Source organism: Microcaecilia unicolor, chromosome 5 (assembly GCF_901765095.1).
Source record: "Microcaecilia unicolor chromosome 5, aMicUni1.1, whole genome shotgun sequence".
Classification (NCBI taxonomy): Eukaryota; Metazoa; Chordata; class Amphibia; order Gymnophiona; family Siphonopidae; genus Microcaecilia; species Microcaecilia unicolor.
Window position 1 is genome coordinate 333,132,554 of NC_044035.1, and position 12,203 is coordinate 333,144,756.

A 12,203-nucleotide genomic window follows, 5' to 3' on the forward strand; every position below is an offset into this window, starting at 1 on the left:
CTAATAATCTCCTCAGCTATCACAGATTGGATATCGTCAGAACTGTCCAGTTCTAGTTTTTGTATATCATCATCACCTGAGTCAAAGATTTCCTTTAACACAATCTAGGTATCCAAGAAAAAACTGTTGCACTGTCTTTGGCTGCTGTTCTTGTTCTCCTCTACTACTTATTTCTATAAATGGCCGCAACCTTATTCATGAACTACTTTCAAAGTTATAAAGATTAAGTTGCGTTTTTATGGTTTTTTTGTATGTGGATTTTTTATTCTTAGTTTTAGGAGGAAAAGGCTTCAGATGCTCGGCTGATTATTTACTTATGCACGTAGCAGTTTTTTCTTCCAAATATGCCAGGCGGGCTTCCTCATCAGCCTTAAAAACCTCCAGAATGAACCCCTTTAAAGGTTTTTTTTCTTTTTTTATACCATTTTCTTAGACTTCTTTTTTTTTTTGTATGTTTCTACAATCAACTTTACAAAATGTTAGCAATAATTCTATTAAGGGCATCACAGATACTTAGCTTCCATTATCTGCTGTTGGCAGCGGTTTGCTCGACAGAGCGCCTCCGTTTCATTCCTTCTTCAGGAGACAAACCGTGCCCAACAATATATTCTGTGTCCTCCTCTACTACTGCCAGGCTGAACATCCAACCCTCTTCCAACTTCTTTATTTGATAACATATGCTTAAGGCTGATTGGGAGACTAATGCAAGTGTTATTAGTAGTGCACTAGTACAGCTGCTGTTTTCCTTCCCTTCCCTTCCCTTCTCTTGTCCTCTCTCACCTGCATATTTTCTCGCTCTTGAAAAGGGCATGATTGATGTATTTGTGTCCAAGATAAGGAAACAAACAAGAATATGATCTGTGTCTCTCTTTCCCTTTACACTTCGAGTGTACTAGTAGAGTGCCTGATATTTTTTTTTCTATATCTGGCTCTGCCTGTCCCTCAGTAGTAATACTGGGGTGGCATTTGTCATCAGGCACTGGCAGCAGTGCATTGCCTCAAGCAAAACTAGAAAGAAAGAGACAGGTCACACTGACAGAGGTCTGCATGCCTCTTGTGTCTAAAGGCCCTGTTTAGTAAGGTGCGCTGTAGGCACACTAAGGGGTCCTTTTACTAAGGTGCACTTAAAATCGGCCTGCGCTGTTGTAGACACATGTATTGGATGCGCGCGCAGGTCCATTTTTCAGCACACCTGCATAAAAGGCCTTTTTTGGGGCCAAAAATGAATGTGCGGTCTCACACGTTAACTGGGTGGTAATTATCAGTGCATGTACAATGTCAATTACCACCCAGTTTGCGCCATGCACTGGAAAATAAAGTATATTTTCCAGTGTGTGTACTGGACGTGCGTAAAAAATGAAATTACCACCCGGGCCATGCAGTCGCCGGGCAGTAGTTCCGAATTGGCGCATGTTGGGCCCACATAGGCACCAACATGGCTTAGTAAAAGAGCCCCTAAGGTTCTTAGTGTGCGCTAAAAATTAGCATGTGCTAACACTAGAGACAACCAAGGAATATATGGGTGTCTCTAGCATTAGCGCACACTAAAAACGCTAATGTGCCTTAGTAAATAGTGCCCTTAGGGGGTCTTTTACTAAAGCTTAGCTCAAGTTGTCTGCAGCAGGGCCCATTTTATTCCTATGGGCCCTGCTGCAGATAAGTTGAGCTAAGTTTTAGTAAAAGACCCCTTAATGTTCTGTAATGCTGTTCGTTAAAAGAAAACATTTTCTCTCACGTTCTCCAGTCCTCTCTTCATACCCATGGTATTCCTTCTCCCAACAACAAGAACTGCCAGTGCTTCCTGCTCTTATGTAGTGTTTGGATGTTAGTTTATATTTAAAAAAAAAAAGGTTACTCACTGATTGACAGATTCAGTTTGGATGGACCCATACACTGAGAAGCTAAAACCCTCGGAGAATAGGATTTACAGGATCAGCATGCATGTGCAAATCTGCCCTTACAAAATAAAATCCATTGAATAGCACATGATTACCCAACCTCTTTTGAGAGGATGTAACAATTTTTGGACGTCTCCCAGTGATTTTTGGGTTTTAAGGACATGAAACATCATGGATTTTCTCATTTCTCATGTTGTTCCTAATGACAGTCCATCCCACTATTTATATACATAGGGGCCGATATGCAATGCAATTTAAGCAGGTAGGAGCCTACCCTGCCTGCTTAAATTGCTTTCTGCTAGCTAAGTGGGGATATTCAGTGGCACTTAACTGGAGAGTGCTCAACTAAAAAGTGGGCAGGTCAGGGGCGGTGCTGGGGGCGGCACTAGGGAAGAGCCCCAGGTTATGCGGGAGTCGGCAATATTTGATGCTGTCACCTGCATAGCTAAGCGGCTTAATTTAGGACGCCTCAAGAGCTGTCCTAAATAAGGCTGCTTAGCTATGTGGGTGCCAACTGAATATTCTTCCAGCACCTGCATAACATTTTTTGTTTTTTTCCTTTAAAAAAAAAAAAAAGCTGTAAGCCCCCTATCGCCCCCCAGCCCGCATCAGGACCCTGCCCTGAAAGATTTCCAACCCCCAGCCATGGAATTAGGCCCTCTCCCCTGTATCCCTTGTGGTCCAGCAGGGTTATTGGGAGCAGGAGCGTAGTCCCCTTGTTCCTGCTACTTGATCGGCCAAGAGAGAATTGAACATGTCCAACCTAGATATCTCAATTCCGAGCTAACTGACCTAAATAAGGGGTCCTTTTACTAAGAGTCATGAGGTACTAATGCACGTCTAATGCAGTAAAAATGACCTAACATTGGACACGCTAAAGCGTTCCACATTAGTTTATCCTTGTGTACACAGTAACTGCGTGCTAAATATATATATTTTTGAGTGGCACATCAGGGGCTGAAAGTGGGCATTCCTGCACTACAAAATTTGTGTTGATAATTACTCCCATGGTAATTTAAAAAAATGGCCACAAACAATTGACAACATTAGCGCACAACCATTAGAATAGAAAAAAAATAGAAAAGCAGGGTTATTCTGGCCATGATAAAAATGGCCTTATCACATGGGAAGGAACCACATAAGGGCGTGCTAAGGCCAATTTTTAACACAGCTTAGTAAAAGGACCTCTACAATTGGCTTTAATTCATATGTGTTACCTCCACTAGTTTTGTGGCTAGATCATAGATCTTAAGTAGACAGTCATAGCTATTGTTTCTTAGGACATTTGTCTTTATTGTCAAGGATGAGCTTTTACTTATAGATGGACCCTACTTGGGCCATATTTCGGCAAACAAGCCTTCCTCAAGGGTCCTTCCAGTATATAACAATGGGTGTTAAATGTCAAAATCTGTACATTTTGCTATTGGAATTTTGTCAGTGTGGTGCGACACACCATTTTGCGTTGTATTAAGGCACTATGCCCAGTGTATTTGCTAAATTCTCACTGTAAACGTTTTCAACAATATCCAATGCTATATATTGGAAGGACTCCTGAGGAAGGCTTTTTTTGCCAAAACACGGCCCATGTAGGATCTATCTATATAGCACATTTTCATAAGCTGAGCCTTTTTTTCAGATTTGTATGTAATGTTTTTCACCTTATATACCAGTGAATAAACTATCTTTATTAGTATCGGATCATTTTCATTGTGGTCACTTCGACTTCTTTTTGCTCTTGGCTCGATTTTTGTATGGAAATGTTGGTTTTCTCTTAAACTTTCAATGGCATCTGCAATAAAAACTGCGAGCAAATATTAATTTATGGAATGGCAGTACTGTGATCTATTTGAAAACAAGATCAGCCTTCCAAAAAATGCATTGACTCTCTATTTTCTTCAGAGTAATTTGGTTTAAATTAGCAATTCAGATATTTGATTTTAAAGTCACATTGTTTCTCATGTAAAACTAGGGGCCATTTTACAAAGTGGAGGAGTGGCCTAGTGGTTAGGGTGGTGGACTTTGGTCCTGGGGAACTGAGGAACTGAGTTTGATTCCCAATTCAGGCATAGGCAGCTCCTTGTGACTCTGGGCAAGTCACTTAACCCTCCATTGCCCCATGTAAGCCGCATTGAGCCTGCCATGAGTGGGAAAGCGCGGGGTACAAATGTAACAAAAATAAAATAGATACTATTGGAGATTCTACATGGAATGTTGCTATTCCACTAGCAACATTCCATGTAGAATCTCAAATAGTAGCAACAGTGGAGGAGTGGCCTAGTGGTTAGGGTGGTGGACTTTGGTCCTGGGGAACTGAGGAACTGAGTTTGATTCCCAATTCAGGCACAGGCAGCTCCTTGTGACTCTGGGCAAGTCACTTAACCCTCCATTGCCCCATGTAAGCCGCATTGAGCCTGCCATGAGTGGAAAAGCGCGGGGTACAAATGTAACAAAAATAAAAAGCCTCTGGAGGGATAGCACACGGATAGCATGTGCCAAATTGACACTACCACAAGGTTAGCGTGTGCACCCAGTGGTAATTCTGAATTTGGTGCATGACCAATCCCACGGTAGAAAATGTTTTTCTATTTTCTACCATGGGGGGCTTCACAGCGGTGATTGGCAGCACAGCTAAGTTGGTATGTGCTGCATGGTTACCACACAGGTAGTGTGTGAGCCCTTACCACTAGGTCAATGGCTGGTGGTAAGGGCTCAGGCCTTAAATAGGCGTACACTAGTTTTAATTTTTCTGCATGCCCATTTCCCAGACATGGTAAGAAGTAGCCCAAAAGACGCGCCCAGACTACCGCAAGCCACTTTTTACTGTCGTTTTGTAAAAGGACCCCTAGCTTTTTATATTTGCATATTGGAAAGTTGTATCTATGTGGCCAACAGAAACACAGATGCAGATAGAACAGTGCTAAGAGATCAGGAGAAGTGGAGACAATCGGGCTTATTTTCGAAAGTGATTGCCGGCCATCTTCCGACATAAATCGGGATATGGTCGGTGATCTCTCAAAAGCGGCGAAATCGGTATAATCAAAAGCTGCTTTTTTGACACCATCACCGCTTTCCCGTCGCCGAGCCGGCAAAAGTTCAAGGGGGCGTGTTGGCAACGTAGTGAAGGCGTGACATGGGCAGGCATGGGCGTGGCTACCAGATGGCTGGCTTTCGCGGATAATGGAAAAAAAGCAGCGTTAATCAGTATTTTGCTGGTTTTACTTGGTCCTTTTATTTTCATGACCAAGCCTCAAAAAGGTGCCCCAGCTCACTAGATGACCACTGGAGGGAATGGGGGATGACCTCCCCGTACTCCCCCAGTGGTCACCAACCCCCTCCCACACTAAAAAAATAAAAATAAAACCTTTTTTTTTTCCAGCCTGTATGCCAGCTTCAAATGTCACACCCAGCTCCCTGACAGCAGTATGCAGGTCCCTGGAACAGTTTTTGTTGGTTGCAGTGGACTTCAGGCAGGCGGACCCAGGCCCATCCCCCCCTACCTGTTACAGTTGTGGTGGTAAGTGTTGAGCCCTCCAAACCCCCCCAAAACCCACTGTACCCACATGTAGGTGCCCCCCTTCACCCATAAGGACTATGGTAGTGGTGTAGAGTTGTGGGGATTGGGTTTTGGAGGGGATTTGAGTGGCTCAGCACCCAAGGTAAGGGAGCTAGGCACCTGGGAGGTATTTGTATATTTTTTTTTAATTTTTAGAAGTGCCCCCTAGGGTGCCCTGGCATGTCAGGGAGACCAGTGCACTACAAATGCTGGCTCCTCCCATGACCAAATGCCTTGGATTTCACTGGGTTTGAGATCGCCGACATTTTTTTCCATTATCGCTGAAAAACAAAACCGGCCATCTCAAACCCGGCGAACTCTGGCATGTGGCCGAGCCAAACCGTATTATCAAAAGAAAAGATGGCCGGCCATCTTTTTCGATAATACGGTTCAGCCAACTGTTTGTGGCGCCGCCAAAATAGATTGCTGGCAATCTATTTCGCTGGCGCCATTCGATTATTCCCCTCAATGGTAAATAGTATATAAATTTCCATATTTGAATATGCTAGACCTTGTTTCATTTTAATTCAAAAGAACTGAATAGAACTCTGTTATTAATGTTTCATTCTTTTTTTTTTCACACTCCAACAAATGTTTCCGTGTCAGATTTTTTTCCTGTATTTTATTTATTTGTACTGTTAAAAGAGTTATTGCTTAAGCACATGTGAAAACCGCTCTTTAGCTGCCTGAGAAAATGACAAGAAAAGAAGCAGTAACTTGGTAGAAAATCTATAAAGAAAACATGCTTCATGGTTTCCATTAAAAAGTGAAATCATGTTTATGTTAAAGCTTGATTAACCACCTTTTGAATTAAGCAACGAAGCTGTGTACATTAAAATAAAATTTAGGCTTCTGAAAAAGAGCAGTAGAGCAACCAATAAAAATATAGAACATGCAGCATAAAATCCCAGGCACAACACACACATAGGGGGAATTCTATATATGATGCCTAAAAAAGCCACACAGAAAACATTTTCGCCTAAGCGTATTCTATAAGCAGTGCCAAGATTTAGGTGCGGTATATAGAATATGTTTAGTTGATATCCCAGTGCCTAAAACTGTGTGTGTACATTTATACCAGTGAAAATATAGGCGTACATTTTGGAACACCCTCAAAACATCCATTTCCCCACCTATAAACATGCCCCTTTTAAACTGCACACATTAGAATTTAGGCGTAATTCATTACAGAATACGCGTAGCAAGTTGTGCGTGTAAATTTGAATTATTGCCAATTAGTGTTCATTATTGCTTGTTAAGTGCTGTTATCAGTGCTAATTACCTTGTTAAGTTAATTAAGTTACACACTTTGTTATAGAATCCACTTGGATTTAGGCACAGATCTCTATGCGCACTATATAGAATCCGGGGGATAGTGAAAAAAATTAGGGTAGATATTCAGCTTGTGGCAGTGAACATTTTCTCAGCCACTCTTGGCTTTATTCCTGGATAGTCAATGTTGGGCCACATCCTGGCACTAGCATTAACTATTTATTTGTTTATTAGGATTTATTCACCGCCTTTTTTGAAGGAATTCACTCAAGGTGGTGTACAGTAAGAATAGATCAAACATGAGCAGTAAAAATATTCGAACAACAATACAAAGTATGGCATGGTATACTACTTGCAATGACAACACAATATGTACTAGAACATTATAATTGGTAGTGAAGGGTAAGGCAAAGTTGTATCATATAGATGAGTAAGAAAGTAGGAAGAATTTGAAAGTAAGGTGATTGATTTGAAGAAAGTTGCACGTGAGGTCAGAGAGATGGTTAAATATCTCAGCTAAGGTAGGAGTGGATAAACATGTCCCGCTACAGTATGTGCAGCCCAAGTAAATCCTTGTGTGTGTGAGTGAGACTAACAATTAGTTACTTCTTCCGTTAAAGGCTTGGTTGAAGAGCCAAGCTTTCATCTGCTTCCTGAAGTAGAGGTAGTCTTGTGTTAAGCGGAGCCTTTCAGGCAATGCATTCCAGAGTGTGGGGGCTACTCCGGAGAAGGCTCGCTTGTGGGTATCACATCGTCTAATGTCTTTTGGAGAGGGTGTAGTTAGTGAAAGTGCTTGGGGGGACCTTAGTGTCCTTGGCGGTGTGTGGCGGATCATCCTATTCTTCAGGGCCTTGAAGATCAGACATAGAGTTTTAAATTTAGCCCTGTATTGTACTGGTAACCAATGAAGTTTTTCCAAAAATGGTGTGATGTGGTCATGTCGCTTGCAACCTTCTATGAGTCTTGCTGCTGCATTCTGGATCAACTGGTGCTGGTGCAGGCCCTTTGTAGTCAGACCATTGTATAGTGCATTGCAGTAATCCAGTCTTGATGTTACCATAGCATGCACAACTGGGTTGTGGGCTTATGCGGCTAGCTATCTCTTATGCCATTATGCCAGTGATTTCAACCCAGTCCTCAGAGACCACTTGGCCAGTCGGAGTTTCAGGATATCCACAATGAATATGCATGAGAGAGATTTGCATATACCACCTTCTTGGTATACAAATCTCATGCATATTCATTGTGGATATCCTGAAAACCTGACTGGCCAAGTGATCTCTGAGGACTGGGTTGAAACCACTGTCTTATACGATCAAGTGCTATATTCAGGACTTAACTACATAAGCAGTACTGCGTAAATCTAGAACTGACTTTTATGTGGTCCGATTTGGCCACTTAACTTAGGTGGTTAAGGACTGAATATCTAGCAGTTGACCACATATGTGCTGACTCCTCCCTGAACCACGGTCTGTGGTGATGTTTAGTGGCACTAACCAGTTAAGTGCTGCTATATCAGCAAATAATCCCAGACAAGTGATTTAACCAGCTAGGAGCCATTTCTGGGTGTTTAAATCATTCAGATACATTTTGATTGGGAAATTACTAAACTATGGTAAGATATTGCATTTTACCATAGCTTACCATGGGCATCACTAACTCTCAAGACAAATTAATACCAAAGCTTGCAATCAGACTTGAAAATTGCATTATTTAGTTATTTAGTTCACAATTTATGAACTGCTCTATCCTTCGTACTAGGTGGTGTGCAAGGACATCATACATAATACATAAAGTAAACAGAAATAACTTTCAAACTCGTATCATCGCATAAATGCTTTTTTTTTCCTCTCTTGAAGTGTCAGGCTCAAAGCTGCTATTATTTTCCCACAAATAATGAAGTTTGTGAAATTCAAACCAAGTTGCATCATTTCATTTACATAATACTGAGGTGGTTTTGCATATATTTACATGTTTGGATTTCATTATTTTGTAGCATGCATTGAGGTAAACTAATATGTGTTAAGGGCTAATAAAGCTAGATTTTGCCTTCTAACACATTAAGTGCCAAACATCTTGGATTATTCCCTTAATGTAGATTAGAAATGACTCCCATAAAGGTGATCCCAACGCGGGCTTACCGCTCACTCTTCTGGGACTATCGTTGGCCCAATGTGGATGCCACAAGTAGTCCCGCCCCGAGCATGTGCCATTTCTAGTGGAAAAAGAAAACCCCCAGAAATGGCTTGTGGGGCAATGACCTGGAAGTAATCGGGCATCGCTGCACGCTGCCCGGTTACTGCTGGGTTAGCGAGGGAACCCTTATCGCCACCTCAATGGGTGGCAGTAAGGGGTCCCTGTCTCATGGCCATGCAGTAAGTGTTCTTTTACTGATTGGCCATGTGTACTGGGGGCTTTTTTACCCACTGTGGTAAAAAGGGCCCTGGTGTGCTGGAAAAACAGCCCCCGCCGCAAGTGCAGGGTCCTTTTTCCCCGCAACTCAGTAAAAGGACCCCTGTACGTGAAGGAAGATTTTAGAAAGGATGTACAAATAGGAATTGAGACATCCAGGTAGGCTTGTCACAAATTCCAACAGAATTTTAGAACAGAATCAGCTGACACAGAGAAACTGACATTTATGTGTCAGGAGTGGAAAGATTATGCACTTTCAAATCATAGATGTCTAAAATATCAATGGTCTCAAGAAACAACAAGGCAAATGGTCTACAAAATTGAGCAACAACAGGTAAAAAAGAAGTAGAAAGGATGAGTCCAAAATAGAGTTTATTTATAAAGCAATAGAACTTGACATTTAGAGCTATCTGGACAGTGTTAGCATATAAATAAGACCGCATAAATAACTGTCCTATCTTTATGTACTAATGCATGGCCAGTTAGCTCTGAATATTGAATTAACAGAGCATGCACTAGCCAACCTCAAAAAAAAAAATGGATATTCAATGCCGGCGACTGGATATGGCCTGGCATTGAATATCCGAGTTCAACACCAGTGGCAGACATTAACAGCACTGCCCAGCACCTGCTGAATATCAGGGGTAATTAATATAATGAGGGAACATCGGGCCACAAAACAGTGGCCCAATGCTCCCAGACCACTAGCTGAGGGCCTCCCTAGACTTATGGGCCCCCCACTCGAGAACCCTCTCACCCAAGCACACCCCCAGAGTTGAAGCCCCCACACTTCCTCTCCCACCTGAAACGTTGTTGTTCTACAGTGGTGGTCTTTGAGGGTCTGGGAGAGTCTTCTGGGGTCTTGGGAGTTCTTCAGCCAGGAGCAATGCCTAGTCACTCCTACCCTGTCCAACACCATTGGCGCCCCTAGCGGTAGTATCATACTATTACTGCTAGGTGATCATATTCCATATAAGTAAATATTTCCTTATAGCGATAGTAGCATGAGATTACTACTAAATGCACCATTGTGAAAGCTGTGTTGGACAAGGCAGGAGCGACTGGGCATCAATCCTGCCTAAAGAACCCCCAAGACCCCAGAAGACCCCTATTTTGGACCACTAGGTAGGGGGGGTCTTTCAGGTGGGGTGCTTGGGTGGGGGGACCCAGAAGTCTGGGAGGACCGTTAGCTAGTGGCTTGGGAGCTTCGGGCCACTATTTTGTGGCCTAATGCTTCCAGGCCACTGGTATAGCGCTGCTTGCGAGGTGGCTCACAAGCAATATTATTCCTCTAAGGCAGGATTCAACAACCTGTGGTACCGGGATCTTGCAGGTTGCTGAATCCCTTGGGAAATCAAGGTACAAAAAAGGTAAACTTTTACTGCACCTTGATGAATCCCCCCCCCCCCCCTTAAATTGCTCATTTTCAAAACACATAGACTTACAAAGTTACATAGGTTACTATTTAGATTTGTAAGCCTATGTGCTTTGAAAATGAGCTTCTAAAATGTATAGCTTTTGAAATGCAGAAGCACTTTTTTTTAGCAGTGTCCCTATTGCCTTTTATGGTTCTTAGTCTAATATGTACATAGAGTATTGGTTTTAGCATTCTTATGTCCGTTTTTAGTAAGTATGTATGAATTTTAATTTGATTTGCACTGTGTATTTTAATGGTAGTACTCTTATCATTTTTTATGCATTATGGTTACATAGTTTGTCTGCTATCAAGGCCCCTATATATTACAATTTTAATGCAGTACTTATTTATTTATTCACTATGATTTATATTTGTTTTTCAATAGTACCTTCAGCCCCTGAGGCAGTCGAACACTGGATAAAACTTGACCAAGTCAGGCTTTATTTTATCCTTCAAGCTCTTATTGTATAATTAAACTCTACATCCTGTCTACTACTTGTTTTTTGTTTTTTTTACCTGTCATTACTCTAAAATATCAGTAGGTCAACCTCAACTCATCATTGAGTATAGGATTGTCCGATTGAAAGATGTCTCTCTCCTATGCTCAATAATTTGAATATAAGGGTTTTCAATTGGATCTGTTCAGGAAATGAGAATCTTATATATAAATAATTTTCAAGAAAAATAAAAATAAAAAATATATAATCAATATGGAGGTTTTTGAGCCAATGATTGAATGCAGCTGAGCAAGAACGCTATAATATGCAGTTCCCATGAATGCTATTGAGGTCTCAGCAATAACTGAGGCTCTTTTCCTTCTATTAACTAAAATTTAAGAGTGATTTATCTGGTGAAGATTCCCTACACAGACAAGTTTATCTGGATTAATCACTATTTGTAGACTTTGAGTGGAAATTAGCACATGGCCATTATAAGAAAAATAGAAACATCTACCTTTTACCGGAAACACTAAAAGTGGCCTCAGCGTGCAGAAAAGACAAGCTTTGGGGCTTCCACGGGTCACTTTTTAGTGCTGCTTGGTAAAAAAAGGCCCCTACATGTTTATGTGCTGGAACATAAACATTTTTGTATCCATTATAGAAATTCAGAGTAGGATTGGGTGCCTGAAAAGATCAGTGCTAAGTATGATTCTATAAAGGGTTTGCGCCTTTCATAGAATCATCCTTAGCCCCGATTCCTGTGCCCTAACTTTGGGCTCCACACTAGTGCCTGAGGAAACCTGATATAAGTGCTGGAGCCCAAGTTGGGTATCATGACACATTATTCTGCAACAAAATGCACAACGTTTTGAAGCGTAGCTGATACATCCTTGCCTCTCCTATGGCCACGCTTCCTTTTGAGTTGTGCACTATGGGATTTGGGAGCCAAAACATTATAGAATAGTGAGCAGTCAAGTGCATGTGAACATCCTAATCGGTTGCTAGAGGCCAATTATTGCTCATTAATGGCTCATTAGCCAAGTAATTTGTGTGTGGTTCTTAGAATCACACCCAAATTTGGGCACCATACATAGAATACAGGGGATAAATGTCTATATTTCCAAATTATCCCTTAACAATTTCACTTGTGGAGGGGGGAGAGGGATTAACCACTGTGAGATTATGGGGTTGACTTTGCCTAATGCCTGCGA

The 12,203-nt window shown here is 41.7% G+C and overlaps 1 protein-coding gene across 1 annotated transcript in view; it reads left to right on the forward strand.

Annotated features, from left to right (window-relative positions):
* Positions 1 to 12,203, forward strand: part of CDH8 (cadherin 8) — a 590,312-nt gene that overhangs the window by 385,402 nt on the left and 192,707 nt on the right. The gene's annotated exons all lie outside the window — the stretch shown is intronic.